The sequence below is a fragment of the Aythya ferina genome, assembly GCF_964211825.1.
Source record: "Aythya ferina genome assembly, chromosome: 16".
Classification (NCBI taxonomy): Eukaryota; Metazoa; Chordata; class Aves; order Anseriformes; family Anatidae; genus Aythya; species Aythya ferina.
The window spans coordinates 4,485,513-4,496,467 of NC_140315.1; the positions used below are offsets into that span (position 1 = coordinate 4,485,513).

The 10,955-nt window shown below is 35.0% G+C and overlaps 1 protein-coding gene across 4 annotated transcripts in view; it reads right to left on the minus strand.

Annotated features, from left to right (window-relative positions):
• The window catches only part of CDH4 (cadherin 4), a 663,903-nt gene extending 655,119 nt beyond the window's left edge, over positions 1 to 8,784 (minus strand). Inside the window, exons 1-2 of one of the 4 annotated variants that reach the window (XM_084537932.1) lie at positions 8,702 to 8,784; positions 5,778 to 5,882 (exon numbers count right to left, since the gene is read on the minus strand). The gene's annotated coding sequence lies outside the window, so the exon portion shown is untranslated. Of the gene's footprint in view, positions 1 to 5,777; positions 5,883 to 8,619 lie in introns of all 4 variants that reach the window. The other 3 variants (XM_084537931.1, XM_084537933.1, XM_084537934.1) reach the window with 3 other exon arrangements.
• Positions 8,785 to 10,955: the final 2,171 nt, after the last annotated feature.

The following is a 10,955-nucleotide window of genomic DNA, read 5'->3' on the forward strand; positions in this document are numbered from 1 at the left end:
GCAAACATTGCCTCTAGTAAGGATGTTTGCACACAGCAATAACTTGCCAGCATTTAAGGCCAGAAGCATTAAAAACACCCACTTATAAACATTCAAATGTATCTTTCTTCGCCTAGAAATTGTACTCGGTGTGCAAGAGAACTTTTTCTGCTTCAAGTAATTGGCTGAATAAACCAGTTAGACACATGAGCAGAGCATCAAGCATCTGTGGACACTTTAAAGTTGCTGCTCTGACATCTGATGCTGTCTGCTGTTGTGTTGTCCTTGAGCTCAGGGTACAAGGACAGAGTGACAATTCTGTGAATTCAGCACTACAGTTAATTTGTTGGCACAATGACTTCTCTGCGTTAAGTGGTTAGTAGTACAATCTTGCAAGTTTAAGTTTCTTCCTAAAGAGCAAGATAAAAAGATGCCTTTCTATGGCACTTAGAGAAATCCGCAGTACAGGTATAACTCCAGGGGTGAAAACTGAGAAATATATGCAAATTTTCATTTTTTAAATGGCAGCCTACGTAAGTTGCTGATTAAAAGTTAGAGTAGGCTAGTCAAAGCATTTCTATTGTAAATCCACACCCTAATACCAACCTTAGTGTTTAAGGTCAGGATTTGAAAATTAATATCATAAAATCAGGAAAACACAAGCATTTGAAAGCTTTTCATCCAAAAACATTGCTTGACCTTCATACTACATCAGCTGATCAAACTTTGCATTCAAAGCTACAATCACAGTATGTATGATCTGGTGAGCCACATTCCTTTACTCCAGGCATAGTTTATTTCTGAACAACAAGTACAGAGAATAGGTTAAGCACTCAAATCTCTAAAGAAAAGGTGGAAGCCATCTTCATAATGTTCCCCAACGAAAAATTAAATAACCATACACAGTCAAGTTATAAGTGAAATGTAAGTGTAGTGCATAGGACTAACCTCTGCCTCCTTGTGATACTGTTATGAGCAATTCACTTTCAGCTTTATATCAGTAGGGATCTCTTCAATATGCTTTGGTATTTTACTGCTGCACTGACTAACTTAATACAGCATGCAACCGCTTTTATTCTCAGGCTCATCAGTTTTATGTTTTTATTTACTTGCCATAAGTTTTAACTCTGATGGTATTCAACACAGGCAGCTCAGAATAAGCTGTATTTTAAAAGATATTGGTTGACAGTCTCTGATTTTGTAAAAGCCAACTTCCAAAAAAAAAAAAAAATAATAATAATAATAATAATCATCTGTGAGCTTATTTTGTTTTTATAAATACATAGCACAACAGTCAAAGGGGAGAAAAGAAGACACAATGAGACTCCCCCCCACCACCACATTTTCCAGCTTGTGGAAACACCCTGTTGTGCTCTTGCAAAGGTTTATTTTGTACACTCTGCTGGAACGGGCACTTTCGTTTCCATGCTGCAAAACCTGACAACACAATGGCCTAGTATAGGGCTAGATGTCACAAAGTGACAGAAGCCTGTTGATCTTCACATCCACCTGTACGTGCATTCAATCACACACCTACATTCTACCAAGGAGAGGGCAGGGTGTCTCCAGCATGTTCCACTATTCCAAACTGGTTGCTTTTGCTTATCCTGCAATTTCAAACAGTGCTAGGAAACCCTAACTGTGCTACAGCTTAGAAGTGACGAATAAGAATATTTTCAGTTTACCACTATTGTAACTGGAATGATTTTGCCTCACCTACCAGAGTAGGTGATTTTCTATGATAATCAATTGTCATATCAACTGCTAAACTTGTTACTATTTAGCAGCACCCTTTTGCAAGTGGACGACAACATTCTATTAGGCTCAAGAGCTAAAAGTTAAGGTTGTCATTGGAAAGCATTATCTAATAACTGTTCTGTGATCCTCCCATGGAAATAATTAATATGTTGAAGATACCCCTAAATAATGAAGTTGAGCCAAAAGTCCATTAACCATTTGGACTTGGGAAAAATTACTACCCAGATAGAAAGAAACACCACACCAATCAGAAAGCCTTCTACAAGTAGATAACTAGCCGTAAGTTTAAAGTATGGATCTTCGAAAGGAATATTTATCAAACAGGTTATATTTCTGAAGTTCAGTTATACGTTTTAAGATTCTATTCTTTCTTAACAGCTAGTCAATTTTATCTAGGCTTTGAGACTTATCAGATTTTAAGATAAAACTATATATTCAGACACTCTCCAACCTGTTCTGATTAGTTGATTAACTTCAAGTTGTTGTTCCATATGAATCTAGTATGTTGGAATTCTTGACTGTATCTCCTCTATGAGAAGGAAAACTAAGAATGAAAATATTAAAAGTATTGACCTTTAAAATAGAAGTATTTTGCAAGGTAACTAGAGAAATCGTGTTTAGGCACACATCTGATTTAATTTCTTAGTTATTTCCCTATACTCTTCCCCCTAAAACCAGCAGAACTAATTCATCAAGCCTCTGCCTTCCTTCGCTCCTGTATGCTTTCAATGATTCAACAGGAACTGTCAAACACCTGGTGTTTTGCTTTTCCAGAGTAGTCCAATTATCATTTGGATTGCATCAAAGTTAGGTTCTTTTTACAAATGGCTCAGCTGTCCTCACTTGAGATCATTCTTCATGCTGAGACAGTGGCTCTCAAACAAGGGATGGTGTACAACACGTCTGAAACAAGTTTTATCTGTCTTTTTCAGCTTTCCTAGATTTGTAGCTACCCCATGTAACTGAGGGTGGGAAACATAACATGAGAATCAGAAGCTCCAAGGAGACAGAAAGCTCTCATTACAGAAAATAAAAGGACAACAGGGCAGTTCTAAAAACCAGTGAGAATCATTCTAATAGAAGCACAGTACAGGTCAATCTCCACTGGATCAACAGCTAGGGGCACTTCTGTTCAACAAACCCCTCATCACACCCTCCCCCCCATCCTTTGCATTGTCACACAAAAAACACCCACAACCACACCATCCCCACTCCTTTCCAAATGTGCTCTAGAAAACTTACAAAAGCATTCAGAGAATAGCTTAACCTTCTTCCAGTCATAATACCATGTAATACCTCCAGACAAATGCAGAGACTATTCCATGCAGTAGTATAAGTATTGGTTATGGCTATTAGTCAATATATTATGAATAGAAAATGAAACAATATGCCCAAGTGTGGAATATTGTTAAAACAAGATTTTAACCAGAACTTAAAGAGCTTTTCCTGTGCCTAATGTCTATTTAGGAGTGTACTTCAAGAGTAATAGTGCAAAGTAAAGTGTGCAGCAGCAAGTGACCAGCTACATCAAGTTTTAATTTTATTTTTATCATCATCCATTTTACGACACTGACCAGTTTTTAAAAAGGCAGCTCTTGTTATAAAAAGATTTTTTTTCTTTCAGCCTCTATTCCCATATGTTTACAGTATCTGTTCATAGACTTTTTTAAATCTAAATTCTTTGATATCCAACCAGCTACTTCTGCACAACTTTATAAACTGAAATCTAAACCCCATAGGAAAAAGAACAAATCAGTTCTTTAATAGAGTACTTTTGGTAACAATTTGCTATGGACAGTCACGTTCACTGCTTTGTTTTTCAGTGCTCCAGAACATCACAAGTTTAGAAGACAGACAAATGGATAATAGAATTCAGCATTTTGCTGATGTGTTTATAGTCATCATTTCCGAGTAATAAACATGAATAGTTCTGTTTCTGAATAAAGATTCCAGAGAAAGGTTCTGGACGTACTGATTGAATGTGGGTACTTATTTCTCCTAACAAACACTGCTCCTGAAGTAAATGCAAGTCTTTTTGGACTTTATTGGACAAGTCCTATAAAGAGGGATCTTCTGGATTTAGATCCTCCTTGTACATAAGAACCAAGAAATAAGCTTCAGATTCAGTTCAGAAATCCACCATTTATACAGGCACATTAGGCTAGGAATTTTTAAGTGAGAGATGCAGAAAAATCCCATTCATTCTTTGAATGGTTTTGAAAAGAACAAAGCTATCAAAGCACTCATGAATTTGTTTGTGAAATTATGCCTTATGTTGTCTACCTAGCTATCTGTTCTCTCCACACAGGTAGTCCCAAACTATTTCATTCTATCCAACAATAGACTAGTTTTGTGTGTTAATATTTCATCCACCCACTTCCAGTCCTTCTAGACAAGAAATCCATGCCAACTTCATTATAAATCAATGAAATAAAATAATCGTCCTCCATTTGTGGTTGATATAAAAATCTTGAAAATTAAATCCACTTGGAAAACACTTTGGTAAGAGCAGAAAACCAGTACATGAAAATTACTTCAAATTGTTAACCGATCTTCAAAATACATAACACATACTTTTCAGAAAACAGGAGTTTAAGAAGCTTGATAGGAAAAGAAGCTGTGAGGAATAAAAAGTTTCTGTAACTGCATTAATTTCTCTTACTACTATTTTTTCCTACTACTAATATTAAATAACCATAATTTGATTTATTACTTGTTTATGGTAAACCGTGCATTAAGTGCAAAAATTTAGACAGATCTTAGAACAAATGTAGTACTACATTTTCAAAACAAGCTACACAACACTCTATTTTGAAATAAGACATTGAAATGAGAACAAGTAATCTTCCCAATCAAAGGCAAAAGTAGACTCAGGAACTATGTAGAGCTGAGAAGCAGATATCAGCACAACTACTGATCACCGAGCATTAAAAACAAGGCCAAACATGGATCAAAAGAATTCTTTAGTGTGTCAAGTATTTAAAGAATGAAGTCCAAATTTAATAAGACGCAGTTCCGAAAGCAAGTACTTCATTTAAACTGCTCATCTTACCAATAGTCCTAAACCCTATCCACAAAATAGTATTTAAACCTGTATTATTTCTTCAGGAAAGGGGTCTTCACAGATCTCTCTTCCTCTCAGCTCAGAATTTTAATTGGAGATGAGTTCTGCAAGCTAACTAAATGATGCATGAATGTGTATAGATTCAAAGTTCAATTTCTTCAATCAAAAATCCAGAAGGCATTGCAAAGTAGGCCTGGCAAAAGAAAAGAAAAAAAAAAAAAAAAAAGAAAGAAAAACAGCATCTGCTAATATTAAACTCAGACTTTGCCACTCCAAACAGAATTACAAAACCTCATCTAATGACAGAATAATTAGGCATACATAGAGCAATCATTGACACATTGTCAGAAATAGGGTATTTAAAAAAAAGAGATACAACTATCAGCAGTTTCACTAGTAAGTCTCTAGCATTTGCTTCCCCCGACTAACTCTAATCAATGAGTCAACTGCAGCAGGTCGAAAGCAACTGTGATAAAATACCACCTTATGAAGTAACTGCCTTCATAGATCTTACCAAATGAGTCATAAAACTATTCATCAATATCACTCCTTGTGCAGTACAGCACTGTTATGAGGTAAGCTCAGGGAGTTCTCTGATCAGAAAAGCTTACTCAGTTATTCCATTTGCAGGCTATAAATCATGATTTCTTACATTCCATACCACCATTAAGTAAGGCATGAAAACCTCCACTATCATTAGTCAACAGCTAACAAGTCATTAACATTTTCATTAACAGTGTTGACAAATTCAAATTGATTATAAAAGCTCATTCATATCATATCCTTAAAAAATGTGAACTAGAAGATCATTAAGTTGTCAGGCTGTTGCATTCTATATCTTCTATATACATTTTCTTAAAAAAAAAAAAAAAAAAAATCAACATTAGTATTTCCATGTACTTCTGAAGCATACATGATGTATGGTTATCTTCTAGCCCCCCCAGATTTTTGATTTGCCACTGCTATATTAAGTTACAAATTTACGGTCAGTAGCTATGCGATGTTCCAACTTCAGCCTGCTTAATGAAACGTTACATACACATGAAGGAACCACCCCAAAAACCTTGGGTTCCTCTCACCCCTGGGAACAGAAGAAAAAAAGTGGAGAGATGGAAAAAGATGTCAGTTCAGCACTCAGAAGGTTCCAGAGAAACTGCTAAAACCAGTTCTCTTAAAGTGCAGAGATGATCTATTTAATTCCCAAAATTATTTAGGAATTTTATCATCTATGCAATCAGACACACATTTCAAAAGTTACATCTGCTCTTTTCTTAGAGTATTCTTACCTAGTCATACACCTTCACCCCACCCACTCCAAAATATCCTTTAGTTTCAACAGAATGTACAATGCAGTAAAAAAAAAATAAATAAAAAAAATAAAAAAATAAAAAAATAAAAAAAATAAAAAGCTGCTTTTTACTCTGGACTTAGAAGGAAGACTAATGCAGAGTAAAAACAAGAAGAGGCATGAATCAAAACCCACACTGGGCAAATTTCTCAGAAGATCATTCAGACAATCAATAAAATTCAGACTGGGATTTGTGAGACTATGGAGATACTACCAGCTGGAGTAGAACTTCTATAACAGCAAGTGTGTATTTCGATGTGTTTAGGCATCTACTTACACAGGAAGAAAAAAATGGTCAGAGTAATTTTGAATTTAGACTTCCACATTTCTGAAGACATTGGAGAATTTCAGCTATAAAGTCCTTAAGACAGCGTTTTCCTAACCAGAATTAAATTTAAAAAGAAGGAATAGTTGTGCAGAAATATGAAAAAGGAAGAAGCTTTAAGAACAGATTATTATTTCAGTTAACAATAGCAAAATCAGTACTGGAACTATTACACACCTACCTTATAATATAGTTTTGCACATGTAATTAATGTTAATGCCAGTTGAAAAAGAACATCTACCTAGTCAGCTATTTCATACACGTTTTTTTTTGTATAAGGAAAGAGGTGCCTTGAGTCACCATAAAAAGCAGAAGACCTGATTTACTTAAATATATTATTAGAAAAAAAAAAAAAAATCTGCCTTCAGATTTCTCAGCAAAATTGACATGGACTTCCAAATACTGCGTTTAAAGAATGCCTTTTCTGTTAAAACAGCAAAACTTTTGGTAATTAGGTAATAATGTAAAAATATTTGGCACATACAGTTAATTCAGAGCAGAATTTCTCAGCTGCTGATAGTTTTAATGCAAATTACCTCAAAATGGCTTTCATAACTTGCAATGCCTCATTCCCCCCAGCAAAGCCCAAATAAGAAACTACAAAGAAATAAATAACATAGAGCTTGCTCCTTCAGTTTAGGTGAAGACAAAAATAAAAGGCAAAAATAAGTTTACTACAGAGAAAGTAATTCAAAGTCTACCTCAATTCACATCATTTAACATTCATGAGAGGAACATTTTCCCATATCTGACTTGCCATAAAATAGAAGTACCCAGAATCACATATTCAGTTAGGGAAATGCAGATCTTTTATACTTGCGGATTTAGAGCAATCTGAGACAAACATCATTTATCAGATAAAGACTTCATTATTTTTTATTATTAAAAAATACAAAACACATATATTGTAGAAAAGCTGCTGCTACTACCTGTACCACAGGCAGAAAATTGCCTGGGGTACAATGAGCCTCTGCACATGCTCCGTGGTCAGATTTACTTAGGCTCTAATCAATATGTTCCATGCATCTTGTCTATATTGGAGCTCTTATTACATGCTCAATTGATTCACTGAACAACAGCAAGCTGTAAAAGGCTGTACTCCTGTGGATAAAGCAGATGTTGTTCTGACCTCCACACACTGACTCAGACAGCGAGTTTTCTGTCTGCCTTCAGTAAAGAAAAATATCCCAGCTACGTGTTTTGCCCTTGCACAGTAGTTATTACACTCATTATACAAAAGTTCATGCTAACTAAGAAACAGAACCACACCCACAACTGCCACAAACATCATAGTAAGCTACCTATTCCTAGCAATTTTAGGGAAGTTACCTGGCTAAGATTTTGTAAACACACAGACCAAGTTCAATAAGAGAAAACCTAAAGCAGAGTTGACTTTAGCTTCTGAAATTAATATGAGCTATAGATTAACAAGGAAATACTGCCATGTTATAAACATTATAGAATCATAGCAACCTAGAAAAGTTTCTATTACATTAATTGTTACCTTTAAAATTAAGGCAGCATAAATAGTAGGAATAAAGCCCATTTAATAGTAAGCCAAAATACAAAAATATTCCTCTTCTCCCCACCCCTCATCTCTCCCCGCTTCTTTAGGGAAGAAGAGAATCTGAAAATAAATAAATGAAGAAATAAGAAGTAAATTAGGAAGGAGGTACAGAAAAGATCCCAGAGTTAGCAATGATCAAGGAAATAAAGATATAAAGTGAGAGTTGCAACATTAAAGGATAGCATATTGCTTTCAACAACATCTGATGTAAAGAAAACTAAACGCAAATGGAGATATTGATATACAAAGTATTTGCTATATTTAGAAGAATATTTAATAGGTTAATCTGAACTCTGAGAAAGCTGAGAAATAAACAGAAGTCCCAAAGTTTATATAAAAAAAGCTAAAGAGCTCTTAAGCTTACTACAATACAATAATCTTTATTTCTGTACTATGAGGATCACTATGAGTATCTTCAAAGGACAGACAAAGCAAACCCATAAGAAAGGTATCAGTAAGACATCTACCTTTTAAAACAAGAACATGCATGAGAGATAAAGATATTCACAACTACTTCACCCTATTAATATCACAAGAATTGGAAAAAACCCTTAGGAAATTTAATGAAATTTTACTACCTTGAAGAATTCGTAGTCTACTTGCACCAACACATACATCCACCGCTCTCAAAAAAAATACTTCCAGCTAAATACTTCATACCTAAAACAATCCACACGCTGATTCAGGGAGAGGAAACAATCATAGAAACTAAGGCATTTGCCATTTAGCTTCAATAGACACCTGTGAGCCTAAGGAATTTAAATGAAGCTCAGATGTTACAGTTACTTAACACAATTCTCTAGCAGATCAGGGTTTAATTCTTGACAGATGTGTTACCATATTTAAGGAATTTAGAGTATCAGGTGGCTATTGTGTTAAAACCAAGCTGGAGTGTTTGGTTAGTGGCCTTTCTATGATTATGCATGTGACCCAGGTGCTTTAAATCCATTTACTCAGGATTAAAGCTTAATCCTGTTTCTAGTGATGTCAACAGGACTGTACTGTAAATATATATTTCAGAGCCCTAGTTATCATTAAAAAAAAAAAAAAAAAAAGTGATTTGATATGGATAGAACAAAAAAAAAAAAAAAAAAAAAAATCTGGTTTCTTTATCCCTAATACATATTGACTGTATGTTCCTTTCTCATGTGTTTTGATCTGTCTTCTATCAGATCCCACTGTGTCTCACCCTTCCAGCTTCTCAAGTACAGAGTATCTAACACAAAGAATCAGAGCACTTTCTCTTGGAGTCTCTGCAAGGGATGAGTGCACCTGTGAAGGTTCTGACCCTTGCTACTACTACCCTGGAGGGACAGGGGAAGAGTAGCAGCTACATACTTCAAAGCTGATTTCTTGGAGAATTTTTTACAGGCTAACCCAGACAGCTTTTACAATATTTTTACAATATAGTAAATAAACCAAGGAAAATCTCATAGACAGTGTGATTTGTAATAAGTAAAATTCTAGGTACATGGTAAACTTCCTAAGGTACCATCTGTGTACATACATATTCATAAAGAGGTTAGGGAGGGAAGAAAGATGTTTCTCCTCCTTCTTTCCTTTGTGTTTTGAACCAACCAGTTCTAAATCCTTTGTGTAAACCAAACTAGATCAAAATCCACTTGCTATTTCAGTTTAGTAAAGACTCTGAATCAATTTGGAAATAATGTTTTATAAGGATTTGAGGATTTACTGTGCTATTAGAATGTTATTTTAAAGTACATATTCCAATGAAACTATTTTTGTGTGTGCGATTAATGAAAATATTACTTTTCCCCCTGTCCTTGTGGAACTATCAGGTGTACTACTACTATGTAACAGTTCGTATAATATGTTTATTCCTTTTAACTGCCACTATTATGTTTGAAAAAAATACTTATAAAAATTATATAAGAAATAAAGTACATAACAAAAGTTAACAAAACTCATCAGCATAAAGACAAGAAAACATAGTACCAAGCAATCAATTGCAAATTGCTGTTTTGTAGTTTAAGAGTTGTATGGCCATCTTAAATCTTCCCATAGAAAGGAAAAGGGAGAAAAGCCCATCAAAACTGCAGCCCTTCATTTGAAATATGTTATGGACTAGGACAATGAAAAGTTACCTTGTTTGGTAACAGGTGATTTATTCTACCCTAGCTGGTAGAATAAACATCCATAACTTCTGATGTATTCTTCAGTATGAATGTAAGCTGGTTATTTTTGTTGTTGGGTGTGGTTGTTGTGTTTTGTTTTTTTAATGCTAATTTGTTAAAAATCCTGGCCTCTGTAGCTCAGATATGTAAAGAAACGTGAAACAGCATGATTGCACCATCAAAGAGCTTTCATTATTCCTTGTTTTAATGTAGTATGAAGTGGAGTGCTGCCCTGATTACAGGTGCCTTTACTGCACTATATTTATGTTATATGCTATGTTACATATAAATTCTGTTAAGTCTGTTCTGAATTTTACCATCACCAAACAATATGTATCACCAAATTATGTTAGAAGAAGAGCTTTTATCTCCTGTTCATGAGCAGCTCTTGTTTCAGACTCCGTTTTTACCAGAAGATCTCCTTGCAAAAAAATGACCTATTTTTTCAAGATTGCCTGGTTTTGGAGGAGAGCACAAGGTGATGGAATGGATGATACATAATGACTGTGATATATCTGAAACTTCTAAGTGTTTCTGAAGGCAAAACAAGAGTGAGCAGACTGAAATTGGGACCTAAGAGGCCCACCCTCATTAGATTCAGAACTTTGAATTTTCATACCCATCTCATGAGGCTGCACTGGCACAACAGATTCAGCTCCTAGGGCCAGACAAAGCATACATGTGTGATGGGAATATCCTCTCACTCATCTTGGCAATTCAGACTCAAAGCACAGGCCTAGGAGGAAGTGTTTGGTTGCTATCACTGTATTTTGTCCAAA